Source organism: Gorilla gorilla, chromosome 4 (genome assembly GCF_029281585.2).
Source record: "Gorilla gorilla gorilla isolate KB3781 chromosome 4, NHGRI_mGorGor1-v2.1_pri, whole genome shotgun sequence".
NCBI classification, from domain to species: domain Eukaryota; kingdom Metazoa; phylum Chordata; class Mammalia; order Primates; family Hominidae; genus Gorilla; species Gorilla gorilla.
The window spans coordinates 15,011,507-15,031,814 of record NC_073228.2 but is presented as its reverse complement, the minus strand read 5'-3'; the positions used below and the strand labels follow the sequence as shown (position 1 = coordinate 15,031,814).

The following is a 20,308-nucleotide window of genomic DNA, read 5'->3' as shown; positions in this document are numbered from 1 at the left end:
GGCAGAGAGCCGGGGTCCTCAGCTTCTGCTCCATGTCACTTGGGGCACATGGGGTGCTCAGGTTTGCAGAGCTGGGTGCTGTCTGCTCCAAGCCGCCCAAAGGAAGTCCCTGCTGGTGGCAGTGACCCAGGGTCATCTCCTGGCTGCCCCAGAGCCGTGACTGCAGGCACCCTGACAAGCAGTGGTGAACTCAGTCATGTTCACCTCAGGCTGGCCTATGCCTACCTCAGGCTGGCCTCTGCCTACCTCCAGCTGGCTGTGACAGTGGCCACACGAGGTCAGAGAACACAAATCCATTTTGATAAGAGCCTGAGCCACATAATGAGAAAATGAGCCGGTGTTTACCGCCTCGGGCACTGGGCTGAGAGTTTGTCCCATGCTTGAGTTGTCATTTCAAGCCCTCAGCTACCCTAGCAGGTAAGTACTATTATGTTAATATTTCCATTTTACAGCGAGAGGCACAGAGAGTTCAAGTAACTTGCCCAAGGTCACACAGCTTGTAAGCAGGGAGGTGGGATTTGCTATAAAATTGGGATCATTTTCAAGTCATGGTGAGGAGCAAATGGCTGGATAGAGTGACAGCCTGGCATGGTGACCCTGCATGCACGTCTTCGCTCCAGGCTTTTTTTTTTTTTTTTGAGATGGAGTCTCGCTTTGTCACCCAGGCTGGAGTGCAGTAGCACAATCTCGGCTCACTATAACCTCTGCCTACTGGGTTCAAGTGATTCTCCTGCCTCAGGCTCCCGAGTAGCTGGGACTACAGGCGTGTGCCACCACACTCAGCTAATTTTTGTATTTTTAGTAGAGACGGGGTTTCACCATGTTAGCCAGGCTGGTCTCAAACTCCGGACGTCAGGTGATCCACTCGCCTCGGCCTCCAAAAGTGCTGGGATTACAGGCATGAGCCACCGTGCCAGGCCTTCGCTCCAGGTTTTATGTGATCCTGTATTTGAGTCACTGCACAATCAGGGCCTTCCTTCCCACCAAGGGTTCTCCACTGGGGCAGTTTTGTTCCCTGGAGGACAGCTGGCACTGTTTTGGATTGTTGTGACTTGAGACAGGGGTGGCATGCTATTGGCCTCCAGTGGGGTAGAGTCCAAGGATGTTGGCAGCATCCTCCAGTGCACAGGACAGCCATACCACGTAGGATGATCTGGCCTGGAGCATCAGCAGCGCCAAGCTTCACACACCCTATTCCAGGCCAGTGGTTCTAAAATTTTGGCATGCATCAGAATCACCTGATTCCTGAGCTTACTGAAACACATGTTGCTGGCCCCCACCTGTGGAGTTTCTGATTCAGCAGATCAGGGGTTGGGCCCTGGGATTTGGGTCTTTAATAAGCTCCAGGTGGGCGGGAGGATTGCTTGAGCCCAGGAGTCTGAGACCAGCTTGGGCAACATAATGAGACCTTGTTTCTACAAAAAAAAAAAAAAAAAAAAAAGGCCTAGGTTTGTGGCATGCGCCTGTGTTCCCAGCTACTCGGGAGGCTGAGGTGGGAGGATGGTTTCAGCCTAGGAGTTTGAGGCTGCAGTGAGCCATGATTGTGCCACTGCACTCTAGCTTGGGCAACAGAGCAAGACCTTGTCTCAAAAAAAAAAAAAAAGAAAAAGAAAAAGGCCAGGCATGGTGGCTCACACCTGTAATCCCAGCACTTGGGAGGCCGATGCTTGAGTTAGAGACCAGCCTGGGTAACACAGACCTCATCTCTCTAAACAAAAACAAAAACAGAAAAAACCTCTGGGTGCTGCTGCTACTACAGGGGGCCAGGGCCCATACTTTGAGAACAGCTGGTCTAGACCAAGCAGGTACTAGTAGGTATTTCAAACATGAGAGTACCAATAACTTGGTACCAGTTTTTAATTAACAGTGACTATGGCCATTTTCTTCTGTTCCAGCATGTAATGCCAGGGGAGAGACCTCATACAACCAAATCTGCTCACAGAGATCAAAGCCACAGGCCATCAGAATTCCCCCTGTCCCCTCATTTTACAGATGGAGGCCCGAAGAGAACAGGGGCCTGGTCCATATCGTACAGCTGGAGGAAGAGCCCAGATCTCTGTCCCTCTCTGCTGTGCTGCTTAAAAGAGGCTGAGAAAAGAATAGCTGAGCCAGGCATTTTCCATGATCTTGTCCAGCAGGAGGTGGGTAGGGCTCAGAAACCTGGCCAAGGCCTTCTTTTAGGAACTGAGCCTAGTTAGGGGAAAAAAAAAAAAAAAAAAAAGGCCAGGTGCGGTGGTTCATGCCTGTTGTCTCAGCGTTTTTGGAGGCCAAGGTGGAAGAATCTGAGGTAGAAGGATCACTTAAGCCCAGGAGTTCAAGCAACATGGCAAGAACCCATCTCTACAAAAATTGTTATTTATTTTTTTGAGATGGAGTCTCACTGTCACCCAGGCTGGAGTACAGTGGTGTGATCTTGGCTCACTGCAACCCCCGCCTCCCAGGTTCAAGCAATTCTCCTGCCTCAGCCTCCCGAGTAGCTGGGATTGCTGGGATTACAGGCACCTGCTACCACGCCCAGCTAATTTTTGTATTTTTAGTAGAGACAGGGTTTCGCCATGTTAACCAGACTGGTTTCAAACTCCTGACCTTAGGTGATCCACCCGCCTTGGCCTCCCAGTGCTAGGATTACAGGCGTGACCCAGGGCACCTGGCCTACAAAAATTATTTAAAAATTAGCTAGTGTGGTGGCAAGTGCCGGTGGTCTCAGCTACTTAGGAGGCTGAGGTGGGAGGATCGCTTGATCACTTGAGCCCGGGAGGTCCAGGCTACAGTGAGCTATGATCATGCCGCACCACTGCCCTCTAGCCTGAGAGTGAAGCCCTATCTCCAAAAAAAAAAAAAAAAAAAAAAAAAAAGATTTTATTTTTTTGAGCAGTTTTATGTTCACAGCAAAGTTGGGTGGAAAGTAGATTTCCCATATGCCACCTCCCCCACATACACAGGCCACCCCCACCATCCACATCCCCTACCAGAGTGGTCCATGTGTTCCAATCTATGAGCCTACACTGACGTATCATCAACCAAACACAGTTCACATTAGGGCTCACTCCTGGTGCCGTGTATTCTATGTGTTTTGACAAATCTTTAATGAGATGTATCCACTATTATGGCACCATACAGAGTGGTTCCATTGCCCTAAAAATCCTCTGTGCTACCCCTATACATCTCTGCCTCCTCCTAACCCTGGAAAACCGTGATCTTCCAACCGTCTCCATAGTTTCACCTTTTCCAGATCATCAGGTAGTTGGAGCCCTACAGTTTGTAGCCTTCTCAGGTTGGCTCCTTTCCCCTAGTACCTCGTAACATGCATCTAGCATTCCTCTGCATCTTCTCGTGGCCCGGTGCCTCATTTCCATTTAGCACTGAATAATATTCCATTGTCTGGATGGATCACAGTTTGTTTACAAATTCACCTACTGAAGGACATCTTGGTTGCCTCCAAGTTTTGGCAGTTCTGAATAAAGCTGCTATAAATGTTCACGTCCAAGTTTTTGAGTGGAATCCATTTTCTTTTCTATTTTCTGCTTATAACAGTCACAGTCATTTGTTTTGCTCACAGATCTGCAATTTGGGCAGGGCTTGGTGGAGGTAATTTGTCTCTGCTTCACATGGCATCAGCTGAGGTGGCTCGCCCCAAGGCTGGAGAATCACTTCCAGGACAGCTCACTCATGTGGCTGGCAAGTTGGTGCTGTCAGCTGGGGAGCTCAGCAGGGGATTTGGGCTGGGGGCCGTGGTTCCCATCCATGTAGGCCTTTCCAAGGACTCTTGTGCTTCCTTGCAGCATAGTGGCTGGGTTCCAAGAGTGAACATCCCGGGAGAACAAGGTGGAAGTGAAAGGCATTTTTTTGAACTAGCCTTGGAAGCCACACGCTGTCAATGCTGGCATACTCTATTGGTCAAGAGAGTCACAAAGCTCCTGCTGCAGCTCATGAGGAGGGGACATAGATGCCACCTCTCAATGGGAGGGGTGTCAAAGTCACAGCAGAAGAAGTGCTCGTGGAATGGGATATAGTGTTGTCTCTATCTTTGGAAAATATAATCTGCCAAAGATGCATCTTGGTCTTCCAGCATTTCTGGACTGTTGTCCTCATCCAGTCCAAGATGGCTCCCTTCTAAGGCCTCATTCCATCCAATGAAAGAGAAAAAGGAGAGGGGGAGTCAGCTCATGCTACTTCTGATTGTGCTCCATTGGCCAGAGCTTAGTCACATGGCCATACTTAGGTTTATCGGTTTATTGTAAAGGATTTTACAAAGGGTACAGATGAAGAGATGCATAGGGTGAGGTATGAGGGGGGCGGAGGACACGGAACTTCCGTGCCTTCCCTGGACGGCCACCTCCCAGGAACCTCCACATGTTCAGCTGTCCAGAAGCTCCTGGACAAAATTTCCAACTAATTCGGGTAAATGCCAAGGAACACGATTGCTGGATCGTATGGTAAAAGTATGTTTAGCTTTGTAAGAAACTGCCAAGCTGTCTTCCCAAGTGGCTATAGCATTTTGTATTACCAGCCCTGAATGAGAATTCCTGTTGCTCCACAGCCTCACCAGCACTTGGGGTTGTCAGTGTTTTGGATTTGGGCCATTCTGATAGATGTGCAGTGGTATCTCATTGCTGTTTTAATTTGCATTTCCCTGATGACATATGACGTGACATATATATTTGCCATCTGTGTATCATCTTTGGCGAGGTGTCTGTTCAGGTCTTTTGCCCATTTTTTAATTGAGTTGTTTTCTTAGTGTTGAGTTTTAATAGGTCTTTATATATCAGCCTACTTTTGAATCCTGTCTGAACTTTTAAATGAAGCTGGAGGGGCTGGCTGGCAGTGGGGGAGAAGTTGAGAATTAGAAAGAATTTACAGCCCAGATGTCAGTGCCAGGCAGAGCCGCGGCTCCCACACCTTCCTCTGAAGCTGGCCACGCCTCCTTCAGCCCTGGTCCAACTCTGAACAGTGGAGGGAAGGGCAGGCACGGGCCGGCCTCACCACCACCCTGCCAGGTGACCACCCCTCCCCACTCACAGGTGAGGAAACAGGTGTGATGAAGCCCCTCAGCCCGTGGACTCACCTGAGGAGCCAATTAAACCAGAAACCAAAATATCTAGGCAGGGTGGCTCATGCCTGTAATCCCAGAACTTTGGGAGGCCGACGTAGGCAGATCATTTGAAGTCAGGAGTTCGAGACCAGCCTGGCCAACATGGTGAAACCCCGTCTGTACTAAAAATACAAAAATTAGCTGGGCATGGTGGTGCACGCCTGTAATCCCAGCTACTTGGCAGGCTGAGGCAGGAGAATCACTTGAGCCCAGGAGGTGGAGGTTGAGACTCCATCTCAAAAAAAAAAAAAAAATTCCTATTTTTAGAGTCAGAGTCTCACTCTGTCACCCAGGCTGGAGCCCTCAAACTTCTGGGCTCAAGCAATCTTCCCACCTCAGCCTCCTGAGTAGCTGGGACCACCAGCATGCGTCACCAAACCTGGCTAATTTTTTTTATAGAGATGGGGGTGGGGGGGGTTCTCACTATGTTGCCCAGACTTGTCTCAAACTCCTAGGCTCAAGTGATCCTCCCACCTCAGCCTCCCCAAGTGTTGGGATTACAGGCGTGAGCCACCACACCCAGCTGGGCATCAGCATTTCATAAAGCACTCCTCTATGTGTCTAGTGTGGTTCTACTGTGAACCACTGCACTTACCCATCATACCTGGCTAGCTCCTCTCTGCAGCCCTCGTGGCTTTGCCCTCCAAGGAGGGAGAGGAGGTTGAGTACCAACTTGGGGAGGCCTCATTTGAAGCCTTGGCCTCCAGCCCCAGCCCCTGGGCTGAAGCAACTTCTCTTGCAGCCCAGGGCCCACTAGGCTGAACCCAGTGGAGGGAAAGGCGGGGGATCCAGCTGGACCTGGGGGCAAAGGATGCAAACAGGCCTCGGCTGGCTCCAAGACAGTCCTGAAGTTCAAGGGCAGGAGAAATAACATGAGTGGGAGGCTGGTAACAAGTTCTGTCCCTCAGAGCCAGGGAAGCTGGAGGGTAGCAGAGAGGACGGGGTCCCAGGTCCCAGCAGGACTGTAGGAGGCCAGCTGCCTGTGGAGGTCCAGGAGGCAGTCCCCACCCTGGGTTCTTCTCTTGGCAGCCAAAGCACCCTCTTAGCTGGGCCTGGCAGGGCTGGAGGCCGAGCAGCTAGACCTGGTGGACCTGCCTTCCCTGTGCTCTGGCCCTGCAGCTGCCCCAACTCCCTTGGCTGACTTAGAAGGCTCCCAAAGACCCCGTATGTTCCCTAACCCCACCTTCTCACACCCTCCCCTGGGGAAGATCTGACTTCTGGGAGGCAAGAGCCCAGGCAGTTTGGGGTCTCAAAAAAGAGGTCCGTAGGGTTTAGGTTTGTCCACCCCTTTCTGCCCGACCACACTGGCTCCTCCAAGTATTGGCCTAGCACTCTCTAAAAGGGAATCAACGTATTCCCTTAAAGGGGGCGGGGCCCTCTTTTCAGGACTGTGCTAGGGTGAGGCTGCCCTGCTCCTCCTTGGCTGTGCAGGTGCAGACCCCACCACCCCATCCCGACAAGCCCGACTCAGAAGGGAAGATGGGGTGAAAGCCCCGTCACGGTCCTCGCGAGAGCCCCGAGCTCCTCGCCAGGCTGGCACCCGGCACCCCAACCTGCTGCTTCGGAACTTCCTTTTAGTTTGCACTTCAGCTTCCTCCTCTGTAGAATAAGGGACATAATCCTGGGACACAGGTGTTTTGAGGACTAAAGGAGGTAAGGCAGGTAAGATTCCAGGTGCTGCTTCTGAGATGAGGTGGCTGTTGATGACTGCAAGACACTCAGCTGCTCTGGGGAGCCGTGCTGTCTCCAGGGGCAAGGAGCTGCCGCCCCTCCTAGCAGGAGAGCACAGTAAGGCTCAAGCGGTCCCTGGCTCCCAGCCTGCCGCCACCCAAGATTGGAAACCCCAAACCTGGGGGAACTTCTCACCGCGGCTGCTGGGGGGTGGCTGTCCTTGGGCAGAACAACACAGAAGATGCTGTGGGTTGAATTGTGTTCCCCGCAAAAGATGCATTGAAGGCACCCCTGGTGCCTGTGAATAGGATCTTACTTGGAAATAGGGTGTGTGCAGATGTTCATCAATTTGAGATGAGGCCAGACTGGATTAGCATGGGCCTTAAGTCCAATGACTGGTGTCGTTATCAGAAGAGGGCCCAGGGACACACACGGAAGAAATCCCTGTGAAGACAGAGGCAGAGATCAGAGCCATGCAGCTGCGCCAGCAAACACTAAGGCCTGCTGGTGACCGCCGGAAGCTGGGAGGGCAAAGATGGACCCTTCTCTGGCGCCTTCAGAGGGAACACGGCCCTGCTGGCACCCTGATGCTGGACTTCTGGCCTCCAGAACTGTGAGGAAATAGGCTCCTGCGGTTTTAAGCCACAGCCGGTGGTAAGTGACTATAACAGCCATGGGAAGCTCACACAGAAGGGGTCAGACTTCTGCTGCTTTTCAAGATAATAAGAGGCTGAGCCACGCATCCCGAGTCGGGAGGTAAATGGCCCCCTAGCCAGGCCGCTGGCTCCAGCATGCAGCCCACTTTGTCTTTTCACAGAAAAGCAAAGTGTTTGCTGAAAAAAGGCCTCAAAGGAAAAAGAACACAGCCCCCCAGGGATGCAGACCAGTCCCTCCGCCCCAAATAAACACCCACAACACAGACCTTCAGGGCACCTGGGGTGCAGAATCCAGGCGCTTACAGCAGGAGAAGGGGGTGGTCCCCAAGCCTGACTTTTCAGGTTGATTCTGCGCTCCTCTGGGACTGGGCCACTCTCCGAGTCAGCCTGAGATCATCTCCCTCTGAGTCTCAGCTAAAAATAGTCCAGGCTCCGACGTCTGCATATATTTGAATATTGGGCTCAAGAGACCGTGATTCTGGGGAAACGATGCAGCTGGTTCCCCCTGATGTTGGAGCATGAAGCCAACAGAGCACGTTCTCCGCATTAAACTCTCAGCTCCCACAGCTGCCCAGGCCTGACCACCAGCCGCCTCTTCCTTAGAGACCCTTTGTGGGGTGTCTTCTCCAGTCTGGGGCCCCACGAAGCAGCCCAGAGCTGGGTGGGATTTGGCTTTTGGAGTGCTGGGAGAGTTTCAGGCTGGGGTCTGAGCCCTGGGAGGGCTCCTTGAGCCCACAGCAGATACCCCTGGCCCCCGTGGCTCCCCCAGCCCCATGCTGGTGCCCACCCCATCCTTGGACCTCTGAAGGCAGAGGGTGGGTGGAGACTATGAATCCCCCGGCCTTGTCTCAAGCTGGACTTAGACACTCTCACTTTCCCCTCTCTTTTCCCTCTCCCCATCACCATCCGTTCAGCAAACATTCTCCCAGGAGCAGTGCTTGGTAAGGCACTAGGCCCGGAGGGTACAGTCTCCTGTCTAGTGGCTGTGTCCTGAGCCCCTGTGTCCAGGGCTGGGGCCTGCTGAGGACTCAGGTGGGCTTCCTGAATCTGCTGGTGCCTGGTTTTAATCAGTTCTGGAGACCACCCTGCCAATATCTCTGATCTTCCTTCTCCCATAGTGACAGGCCCCTCTCCCAATCTCCCTGTGCTGGGGATGGGTGTTTTTGCTCTGTCCTTCCACAGAGACCGCAGTCCTGAAGGGGCCTGGCTTTATGCAGGGGTCTCGATTCTGCATGTCCATCCCCCAGGCCACACCTCTCATCTCCGTGGAGGAGTCAGAGTCCAAGCCCTGGACCCCAGGACCAGGAAGCCTCGGCCTGCGCTGGCCACACTCACGTGGCCACCGTCTGGTTTTCAGCTCCTGGTTCACTCCGGCCCTTGGGCTTCCCCTCCTTCCTGCAAACTCATCTCTGCCTTAAGCTGGATGTGGATGCTTGTGGTGGTTCCTTTCCTTTCCTTTCCTTCCTTTCTCTTCTTCTCCCCCTCTCCTCCCCTCCGCTTTTCTTCTCTTCTCTTGACTGAGCCTTGTGCTCTGTCACCCAGGCTGGAGGGCAGTGGTGCGATCCTGGATCACTGCAACCTCCACCTCCTGGGTTCAAGCAATTCTCCTGCCTCAGCCTGTCACGTAGCTGGGGTTACAGGCGCCCACCACTACTCCTGGCTATTTTTTTTTTTTTTGTATTTTTAGTAGAGACAGGGTTTTGCCATGTTGTCCAGGCTGATCTCACACTCCTGACCTCAACTGATCTGCCCGTCTTGGCCTCCCAAAGTGCTAGGGTGACAGAGCCACCGTGTCCGGCCGGTTTCTTTTGTTTTCTGGTGTTTCACAAAGAAAGGCTACGCAGTTCCCGTGCCTGACACATGACGAAGTTGTTAACCTTCCCGGAGGTGCTTTCACGTAAAGAGTGGCTTCTCTTCTGGGATACAACAAAGAACGTGGGCCATGGAGTCAGACAGCCCTGGGGTCAAACCCTGTTTTGGGCCCCCATCACTAGCTGTGACCCACAGAGTTCACGTCTCTGAAATTTTGTTCCATCACCTGGTTAAATGGGGACAATACCACCGTCTTGGAAACAAATGGCCACAAACTTAGTGGCATAAAATAACACAATATATCTTAGTCCTGAACATCAGAAGCCCGGAACGGCCCTCACTGGGCTAAAATCAATGTGTCGGCAGGGCTGCCTGCATCCCTCCTGGAGGTTCTGCGGGAGAATCCATTTTCTTCCTCTTGTGTTTTCTAGAGGCTGCCGGCACTCCCTGGTTCTCGACCCCTTCCTGCATCTTTAGAGCCAGCAATGACCAGTCGACTCCTTCCTGTATCTCATTCCTCTGATGCTGACTCTCCTGCCTCCCTCTTTCACTTTTTTTTTTTTTGAAACAGGGTCTCACTCTGTTGCCCAGGCTGGAGTGCACTGGTGTGAGCACGGCTTACTGCAGCCTCAACTTCCTAGGCTCACGTGATCCTCCCACCTCAGCCTCCCAGGTAGCTGGGACTACAGGTATGCGCCTCCACGCCCAGCTAATTGTTGTATTTTTAGTAGAGATGGGGTTTTGTCGTGTTGCCCAGGCTGGTCTCGAACTCCTGAGCTCAAGCGATCTGGCCGCCTTGGCCTCCCAAAGTGCTGGGATGACAGGCATGAGCCACTGCACCAAGACTTCAAATGTTAATCTCATCCAGAAACACTCTCAGAGAAACACCCAGAATGTTTGACCAGCACCTTAGCACCCCGTGGCCCAGTCAAGTTGACAGATGAAATTACTATGACCTCCTTTCAGAGAAGGAGGAAATCTCATCACACACACTAAGGTGCCGGGGTCAGCTCCCATGAGCTCCCAGAGACGGTTGTTAGATTTTCAGGAATTTTGCAAGCCAGTTGTTAAATTGTTAGTATCTCCAGGCTGGCCAGGATGGGAGTATTATACCATGGAAACTGGCAAGTACTAGAATTCAGGACTTTTTCTTATTTGCATTTTGCCTTGTTCTAGACCTCGTATATAAAGATCAGTGTGATCCCCTATAAGTATCTATCCTTGGGGTGTGTGGGTGTGTGTGTATACACATATACATATATATATATATATATATATATATTTTTTTTTTTTTTTTTTTTTTTTTTTTTTTTTGAGACCGAGTCTCACTCTGTTGCCCAGGCTGGAATGCAGTGCTGTGATCTTGGCTCACTGCAGCCTCCGCCTTCTGGGTTCAAGTGATTCCCTTGCCTCAGACTCCCTAGTAGCTGAGATTACAGACACATGCCACCACACCCACTAATTTTTGTATTTTTAGTGGAGATGGGGTTTTACCATGTTGGCCAGGCTGGTCTCCAACTCCTGACCTCAAGTGATCGGCCCATCTCAGCTTCCCAAGTGCTGGCCTTGGGGTATAATTTATCACCGTTTTTCCTGAGGTTAAAGTTAAGTAATGTGCATCAAAGCCTTAAAAACACACATCCTTTGATCAGTTAATTTCACCTTTAGAAATGTCACCTAGGTAAGTGAACGAGGGTATGGGTAGATATCTATGCAAAAGCCTGTTCATCAAATTTGTTTAGAATAATGAAAAGTGGGAAATGGCCCAGTAGTAAGGAACCGAGAAGTTAAGGGACCTGTATGCCCCTACAGTGGAATATTATAGAATCATAAATAATGAAATGGTAGGCCAGGTGCAGTGGCTCAAGCCTCAAGACCGAGGTGGGAGGATCACTTGAGCTCAGGAGTTTGAGACCAGCTTGGGCAACATGGCGAAACCCCATCTCTACAAAAAATACAAAAATTAGGCAGGTATGGTGGTGTGCGCCTGTAGTCCCAGGTACTTAAGAGGCTGAGGTGGGAAGATCACTTGAGCCTGGAAGGTTGAGGCTGCAGTGAGCCAAGATTGCGCCACTGCACTCCAGCCTGGGTGACAGAGTAAGATCCTGTATCAAAAAAAAAAAAAAAAGAGGAAAGAAATGTTAGATGACTTAGATGATTGTTTTGTTTCTGGAGAGCGAGTTTACCAGTTCACCACTGACCACATGTGTCAGGTGCCTTGGCTGGTGGTAATGGTAATTCTTTTCTTCCTCACTTTGCTGAAAACAAAAGTCTTCATTATCCAGTGAAGGAGCTTCCCGAAGGTGAAGTGCCACCCTGGTGGAAGGTTTTTTTGTCCAGTGTGGCCTGTGGCTCCTCCAGGCCCTCCTTTCCCCCAGCCCTGCCCCACACTCTGGAAGCCCCGCCTCAGTCCAGAGTGCTCCTGGCACCCTAGCCCGGGCCCAGGCAAGCCAGATTGGAGCCGGCACAGGCAACTCTTCAGAGCCTGCTCATCGAGGATTTGACAGTCAATGTGCGACTTGCGGTCTGAGCGGGGCCCTGCCTCCCCTTGCCACTACTTAAGAAAATAATAATAATTAATGAATAAACTGGGATTATTGAGAGCCATTTACCACAAAAGGCCTCAGGGTACACTGCACTCAAGCATAATTAAAAGTGGCATCTTTTCAACTTCGATTTGAAATGAAAACTGGCTCGGTTGCCCAGCGCAGTCTGGGCCTCTCTCTGATCCCAACTTTGCAGATGGAGCCTGAGATGATGGGAGGAGGTGGGGAGGTTCGTCCTGAGGATGAGGGTACAGCCAGAAAGCATGGGGAGGACCTGGAGGCGTGTGGTCCCAAAGATCAGAGTGGGCCTTCAGTCTGAGAGGGCTGCTGCAGCCATGGCCACCAGCAGAGAGGGAACAGGATGGCCTGGAAGCAGGTGACCATTTGCTACCGAGGGAGAGGATGAAATCCCTGGTGCCAAACTCAGGCCACTTGGCCCCTGCGTGCCAGCTGGGTCTAAAGGGAACAGGTTTCCCCTACTAGGCCCAATGCCCTGTGCTCCTTCCCTGGCCAGGGATGGTCATTCATTCATTAATTCATCAAGTTTATTGAGAAACTGCTGCCCGCAAGCACCACTCTGGAGATACAGCTGTGTACAAAAGAAGGTGCCTGCTCTCGGGGAGCTTATAATGCAGTTGGCAGAAGACAGACAATAAACAAATATTTAATACATGCCATAGAGAAAATTATAGCAAGAGGGCAAGGGAGTGTGGAAGGTGGGAAGGTAGTCCTGGGTTTCCAGGGCGATCTCATGGAGATGACATTTGGGCAGGAAGTGAGGGAGTGAGCCAAAAGGACGAGCACCCAGGCAGCAGGAACAGCCTGTGCAAAGGCCCTGAGGCAGGTGCAAGATGGAGGAAAGAGGCTAGCATGGGTGGAGCAGAGCAGGGAGGGGAGAGTGAGGATCAGACCTGTTCTAAGAGTTGCTGAACTCCAGTCCTGTGGGTGGCCCTGGACTTGAACCTTGAGATACAGTGGTAAACATAGCCATCCTCATTCTCAAAGAGCTCAGTGTCTATGGGGAGGGCCCCACCATGGAGAAACACTTAGATGGCTGGTGGTGAGGTATGTGGCTCCCGGGGGCTTCTGATTGGCCAGGTGGGAGCACTGCCCTGAAAAGCTTGGCCAGGCGTGGTGGCTCACACCCATAATCCCAGCACTTTGGGAGGCCGAGGCGGGCGGATCACCTGAGGTCAGGAGGTCGAGACCAGCCTGACCAACATGGAGAAACCCTGTCTCTACTGAAAATACAGAATTAGCCGGTTTGGTGGCACATGCCTGTAATCCCAGCTACTTGAGAGGCTGAGGCAGGAGAATCACTTGACCCAGGAGGCGGAGGTTGCGGTGTGCTGAAATCATGCCATTGCACACTAGCCTGGGCAACAAGAGTGAAACTCCATCTCAAAAAAAAACAAAAAAAAACCCTGGGCATCCTGACTTACACAAGGGCAGGTGGAACCTGGAGAGCCCTCCCTCCGCATCTCCCACCTCTCAGGAGCCCCCAAGGTGGGTCTAGGAGGCAGCTTCACCTTAGAGGCTATATCCCACTCATTTCCCATCTCTCTCCCACTGGCTTCTCTTCCTGCTTCCCTGGCTATGTCAGCCTTACCCTCTTCCTGTTGAGACCCCCTTAGAAACCACTGCTGCCCCCAACCCACAACATGAGGCTGGGACTCACCGTTGACTCTGGATAATGATTGGGTCCTTCCCTCCTCCTGGGAGAAAGGTGCACAGGCCCCTCCCGGAGGTGGGCTGCCATCAGCCAAGAGCACGTGGACCATCTGCAGGTGCCCTGCTCCACGTCCCTGGCTGGGAAATCCTGTTCACTGGCTCTTGATCTTTCTCTAAAATGAGGGGACACTTACCCCTTTGTATCCCAAACAAGGCTAACGAAAGCTCCATGAGGGTGACATGGTGGAACCCCAATTCCTGCCAGGAGCGAGAGAGGTAGTAATCGGGATTAGAAGGGTGTCCACACCTGTGAGAGCAATCTCCTGGCTGTCCCCGAGGGTCCAGGCTGTGAGCTGCGACCAAACCTTTCTGCTCCCTCTCATCAGTCAGCCTGTTCCAGAGCCCGGAATAGATGCCGTGTTTGAGGAATCCCACTTTTCGGGCAAGGCTGGATGCAGGGCAGGGAACACCTGGATGTGAGGTGGCCTGGCACTGGGTAGGAATACAGGAAAAGCAAAGAAAAGGCACGGTGGCTCACGCCTGTAATCCCGACACTTGGGAGGCCAAGGCGGGCGGATCACCTGAGGTCAGGAGTTCGAAACCAGCCTGGCCAACATGGTGAAATCCCATCTCTACTAAAAACAAACAAGCAAACAAACATTAGCCAGGTGTGGTGGCACAGGCCTGGAATCCCAGCTGCTTGGGAGGCTGAGGCAGGAGAATCACTTGAACCCAGGAGGCAGAGGTTGTAGTGAGCCAAGATTGTACCACTGCACTCCAGCCTGGGCGACAGAGTGAGACTCCATCTCAAAAAAAAAAAAAAAAAAAAAGGAAGACAGAAAAAGCAAAGCCTCTTTGACCAGGTTCCTCCCTCTTGGTATCCTGCAATTTCCATTTTATTTCGATGAAAGAAACAAAGCCCAGGAAGTAGAGGTGTCAGCCCTAATTTCAGAAGCTTCCAAACAGCTCTCTTGGCTGTTGATATGTAGGGGTGAAGCTTCACTGAAAATCAGTTGACCAAAGGCAGATTAATAGGAGAAACGGCATTCACAATTTATTGTAATGTGCATAGCACGGGGGAATTGTAGAATGATCACCCAGTAACTTGGTGGCTTACAGATACTTATATACCTTTTTTTTTTTTTTAATTTTGAGACAGAGGTTCACTCTTGTCCCCCAGGCTGGAGTGCAATGGTGTGATCTTGGCTCACTGCAACCTCTGCCTCCTGGGTTCAAGCGATTCTCCTGCCTCAGCCTCCCAAGCAGCTGGGATTACAGGCACCTGCTACCATGCCTAGCTAATTTCTTGTCTTTTTAGTAGAGACAGGGTTTTGCCATGTTGGCCAGGCTGGTCTCAAACTCCTGACCTCAGGTGATCCACCCGCCTTGGCCTCCCAAAGTGCTGGAATTATAGGCGTGAGCTACTGTGTCCAGCACAGATACTTATGTACCTTTTGTCATAGGGGAAGGGAAGGTGGGAAAATGGGGATGATTTCAAGAAGGATGTTTTAAGAGGGTAAATGATTTTTAGGGGGATTCTGTGGGCTTGGAGAACATATAATGGCCTGGGACAGAGTCTGTTGGGCCCACAGAGCAATGTGTCAAGTCTGCCTAGGTGTGTTGACAGACAGCAGTCTTTCTTCCTGCAATATGAGTTAGTAATGAAAACTCAGGGAAGTGGCTGGGTGTGGTGGCTCACCCCTATAATCCCAGCACTTTGGGAGGCCAAGGCGGGAAGATCATTTGAGGTCAGGTGTTTGAGACCAGCCTGACCAACATGGTGAAACCCTGTCTCTACTAAAAATACAAAAATTAGCCAGGCGTGGTGGCGTGTGCCTGTAGTCCCAGCTACTTGGGAGGCTGAGGCAGGAGAATTGCTTGAACCTGGGGCGCGGAGGTTGCAGTGAGCTGAGATCATGTCACTGCACTCCAGTCTGGGCAACCGAGTGAGACTCTGTCTCAAAAAAAACAAAAAGAAAAAAACTCAAAAGAAAAGAAAAGAAAAGCCTCAGGGAAGGCAATTGCATCCTTCTTTGGCAGGTCTGGTTTCCGGGTAGATAAGGAAACTTCAGAGAACGGCTTCATCCTGTGCTCTGAGAGAGACAGAGGACTGCGGGGCGGTCAGAGAGACCTTGAGGCCACCTCATGTCAAAGCGCCATGTTTTGGGGTATCAGTTGCTGGGGCCTGGAAAGGTCTTTGTTTCCACCCACCCATGTATCCATCCATCCATCCATTAAAAAGTAATTATTGCGTGCCTATCCTGAGCCAAATACTGTGTTTAAGCACCCAGGACACAGCCCTTTGTCCCCTCTGCCCCTCGAGAGATGCCTCACTTGAACATTTAATGCTACAGTGGAATTATAATTATGAAAAACCACACACTGCAATTCAGGTTTAGGATGAAAGTATTAATTTCCTGGTTTTAATTATTCAATAGAAATTAATGAAAATTCAAGAGGAATCTCCAAGGAGCTTTGCTAACTAGCAGAGGTGGGGTGGATGGAGGAGATGAGAGTGGAGTAAAGTGGAAGAGAGTGGGGTAAGCCAGAGGCTGAGGGCCCTGCACCTCTGCCCAGCCCTACTCATCTGGGAGCTTTCCCAGGGCCAAGGCATGAGCCTGCTGCATGAACCAAGCCTCGAACCAAGACTCAGGGTTTGCTCATTCATTTGGGGGACTTCGGCTGGGCTATGTGTTGAGCTCCACCCCTGCTAGGATGATGCCAGACAGTGGAGAGATGAAGACCCAGCCCTGCCCTCAGGGAGCTCCTGGGTCATTGCAGGCAGACAGACCACACCTGTAGGGCCTGAGCTAAGCCCTGGAGTTCTGGCAACGCAGAGCCGGGCTGCTGGGACGAGGTGGGAGGTGAGAACAGGAAAGGCTTCCCTGAGAAGATGACTGGCAGAGTTCTGAGGGTCTCTCCCTCCTGCGTGAACTGAGAAGCCCCCCTCTGAACAGACGCAAGGCAACATTTTAAAGTAGTGGTGACCATTTGGGGCAGGATAATTTCCCAGCATGGTAATGTGTCATTTGTCCTCACTTTAAAAGAATCCGAATTCAGATCTCTCTCTCCCCTCTCTCTCCTCTCTCTCCTCTCTCCCCTCTCTCTCCTCTCTCATCCACCCCTAAGGGCTAGGAGGGTGGAAGATAAACTTCTGAGGGTGGGACGGCTCTGAGGCTTGGAGAATGGGAGACAGTTTCACTAAATGTCACTAAATGTTCCCCAGAAAGGAAGAGGATTGGAGCTTTGAGGGCAGATGATTCGGAGGGTGGGGGAACCTGTGTCCCAGTCCTAGGAGGCTCCCTACAAGGTGACAGGTCCTGAAAAGGGATGGCTGGACAGGCCATGATGACCCCAGGAGCTCTGGCCTCAGAAGCCCTGGCAAGGGGTCCCCACACCCAAGCTCAGTGCCAAGAAGGAAGCTTTGGATGGAATGCAATTGATTCCTGCCTTGTGGCCAGTTTTGCATCTATTTGTAAATTCATTTCCACGTTCCTGACTGCTTACTTAGGAATGCTCTTTGAATTCTCCTTTGAACTTGGTTGTAGCACCTTGCAGGATCCCTCGTGAATTAATGAGTTAAATAAAATCATGGACACGTGTTTGTTCTATTTGATGAAGCCATGATATTCCTTTATAAAAAGTATTCTCTAGCAATGCTTTATAATCCTAGTAGTGAGAACTACTACATGCCCTCATGCTACGAGGAGGAACAGAGGCATAGCGACTTTAAGTAGTTTGCCCAAGGTCACACAGCTAGGTGGGGTGGGGCCAGGATTTGGATGCAGCAATCTGGTTCAAAGTCCTTAAAGAGCACTTGAGCTCTGTTATCTGTCAGTCCCCCAAGTAACCCCACAAAATAGGTACTTTATTTTTAGAGACAGGATCTCACTCTGTTGCCCTGGCTAGACTACAGTGGCTCGATCACAGCTCACTGCAGCTTCAACCAGGAGGCTGAGGAGCTCAAGTGGCCCTCCCACTTCAGCCTCCTCAATAGCTGGGACTACAGGTGCACACTACTAGGCCCAACTAATTTTTTTACTTTTTGTAGAGTCGGGATCTTGCTATGGTGCCCAGGCTGGCCTCGAACTCCTGACCTCAAGCGATCCTCCTGCCTCGGCCTCCCAAAGTGCTGGGACTACAGGCATGAGCCACCCCGCCAGGCAAAATAGGTACATTATTTATGCTCAAGAACAGCAGCACAGAGGTTAAGTAATTCATCCTCCCTCTCACGGTAAGTGGCTATTTCTGCAGTAGGATCACTGTACACTCTGTGGTGGGTTTGATATCTGCACTCAGGGAAAGCGCTGATAGAATATTAACAAAAATTGTGGCTAGCATCTATTGAGCACTTTCTCTTTTTTTTGAGACGGAGTTTCGCTCGCCGCCCAGGCCAGAGTGCAATGGCGCCATCTCGGCTCACTGCCATCTCCGTCTCCCAGGTTCAAGCGATTCTCCTGCCTCAGCCTCCTGAGTAGCTGGGATTACAGGCGTGCGCCACCAAGCCCGGCTAATTTTTTGTATTTTTAGTAGAGACAAGAGTTCACCATGTTGGCCAGGCTGGTCTCGAACTCCTGACCTCAGATGATCTGCCCGCCTTGGCCTCCCAAAGTGTTGGGATTACAGGCGTGAGCCACCGCGCCTGGCCCCTATTGAGCACTTCCTAAGTTCCAGATACTGTTGCAAAGGCTATACCCAGATCATCTCATTTACTCCCTCCTAAGTCCCTACAAGGTAGGTAATTTCATTAGCCTATGTTACAGATAGAAAGACTTTGAGGCACCCAGAGGGTGAGCGGCTTGAGTTTTTCTTCATCTCTGGGTTTATCTGAAGCTGAGCTCTGCCAGCGGACGTGGCCCGTAGCTGTCTGCCTTAAGAACTGGCCTGGACTCCCCAAACACCACCCTTCCTCTCCAGAGGCTCCCCAGCCCCACTTACACCCTGAAGGCGGATCCCTTGACTCCCGAGAGGCTGGCGGTGGAGTGCGCGGCAAGACCGCAGGGCTGATCTCTCCAGCTGGGCTGGGCTTTGGGGACATCGGCCTTGAAAATCTCCTAATTACCGGTGGGGGCGGAGCCGCGTCTCCAGGGTCTCGGGGAGGGCGTCGGGGGTCGGGGATCGCAGGTGCCCGCAGCCGGCCTCGGCTGTTTACCAGGCACCCGTTACGCTAATTGAAATGTGCCAAATAGCTGCCCGGCGCGGGGCCGAGCGGAGCAGCGGGCTCCGGGTCACCTGCGGTGTTGATGAGGTATTAAAGAGGAAAAAGCGCCGGAGCGGCAGCTTCATTTGCAAGGGAAATGACTTGACGAGGCCCTTCATTTGCATCTTTCGGCCCAGAGGTTCTGATTAGCTGCGGAGGAAAAGCCCTCCTGTTTTATGCATGAGGAGCTGTGCCTGGAGACCCTCGGCTGCTCACCCGCCCCAGCCCTGCCTTCTCCTCCTCCCAAGTCGGGAAGGAGGAGAGGGGTCCCCAGAGGGCAGGATCCAAGGCTGAAGCCCAAGACCAACCCTTGGTGGTGAAAATAGAAATTTCTTGAGGCAAGGCTGCCATAAAGTGGAGTGAGACTCATCGGTGAGGGGGGCACTGTGCGATCTCCATTCGCGGTCTTCAGGGCAATTGCATGAGCTCAGCCTGCTAAGAGCCTGGCAGGCAGCGGGAGCTCCCCTGGGGTTCCGGCCGCTCCGCCCAGTGGCTCTGTGCAGCGCTTCCTGCCCGGAGAACCTAGTGCCCCGTTCCAGCCCTTCCTGGTGCACCCTCTGCACCAAGACCCCCTCCCTACCTCTTTGGTCTCTGGCACAGACTTCCTCTGGGAGAGGGGAGGCAGTGGGCTAGATGCTTTTGCAAATGTTTTCTCTACAATCTCCAGTCTTTGTGACAATTACCCTTAAAAGTTAGACCTTACATCCTGTTCCTTTCCTGTCATTCCCACCCACACCCCCTCCCCCTTCCCTGGAGTCCGCGAGTTTTGTTTTGTTTTTTTTTTTTTTTTTTACCACCACCCCTCAACTCACATTCTCCGCAGCTGCATCTTCCAGGCTGGCCGCTCTGTGAGCCAGCTGTAAATGTGATTAATGCTGAAGGAAGCGCTGCTGGCTGCAAGGACACATCCCTGGCTGGGGCACAGCACTGGGTCAAGTGGCCAGCTGGGGCCAGGCAGGTGAAGGATTAATCCGGAATCTTGGCCAACAATCAGGTGGCTGTTTTTCCCAGACAATGGGTCTGAAGGGGGCAGTGCCCAAAGTTCACCTTTGAAAACTCCCAAGGGTCGAAACCCAGTGGCGTTGGGAACGCCTTGGCTAGGGGCCTCTTGAGCCTCAGCCCGGGCTTTGGGGCCTGGCTGCCCCTTAGGGCTATTAGATATGAGTTCTAAATTTATTTGCAAAGAATTAATATGTCAGTATATTCAATTCTTTGCCTTCTACTTTTAAACTTAACTTTCTCGTAAAGCAACCTTTTTTGATTATGTACTCCACCCTGATTCATTCTGATCACCTGCTCCACCCTGACTCATTCAGATTACCTGCTACCTGCTCTGCCCTGACTCCTGCCAAAGCATTTACCCCATCATTCTCTTTAAATTAGCCAGTCGGAATTAGTTTAGCCTGTGCGGTCTAACCCTAGCCAATAGGGGAACGACACAGCAGCAGGGGCCACGTGCCTCAGGGTTAAGGGCCCCCTTCCCCTCCTTTGTCCGAGTGTGCGCTCACCATTGCTCCATCTGTAAGGGCGCACCCTTCTATAGAAGTAACTTGCCTTGCTAAGAATTAAAAAAGAAAATTTTATATTCGAGTGCTATTCCTTCTGCAGCACTGAAATTTAAACAGGGCCATGCCAGGCTGTGGAGGAGGTAGAAGTCCTG

At 51.7% G+C, this 20,308-nt stretch overlaps 1 long non-coding RNA gene across 2 annotated transcripts; it reads right to left on the bottom strand.

Moving 5' to 3' along the window:
• Positions 1 to 26: 26 nt before the first annotated feature.
• LOC134758487 (uncharacterized) lies at positions 27 to 18,701 on the bottom strand. Of its 2 annotated transcripts, none has more exons than XR_010133710.1 (3): positions 18,387 to 18,701; positions 13,456 to 13,706; positions 27 to 112 (listed from the first exon to the last, which is right to left on the bottom strand). It is a non-coding gene; the product is annotated as an uncharacterized lncRNA (long non-coding RNA). The 2 variants fall into 2 exon arrangements; XR_010133711.1 differs by lacking the exon at positions 27 to 112 and adding an exon at positions 12,312 to 12,612.
• Between the last annotated feature and the right edge of the window lie 1,607 nt (positions 18,702 to 20,308).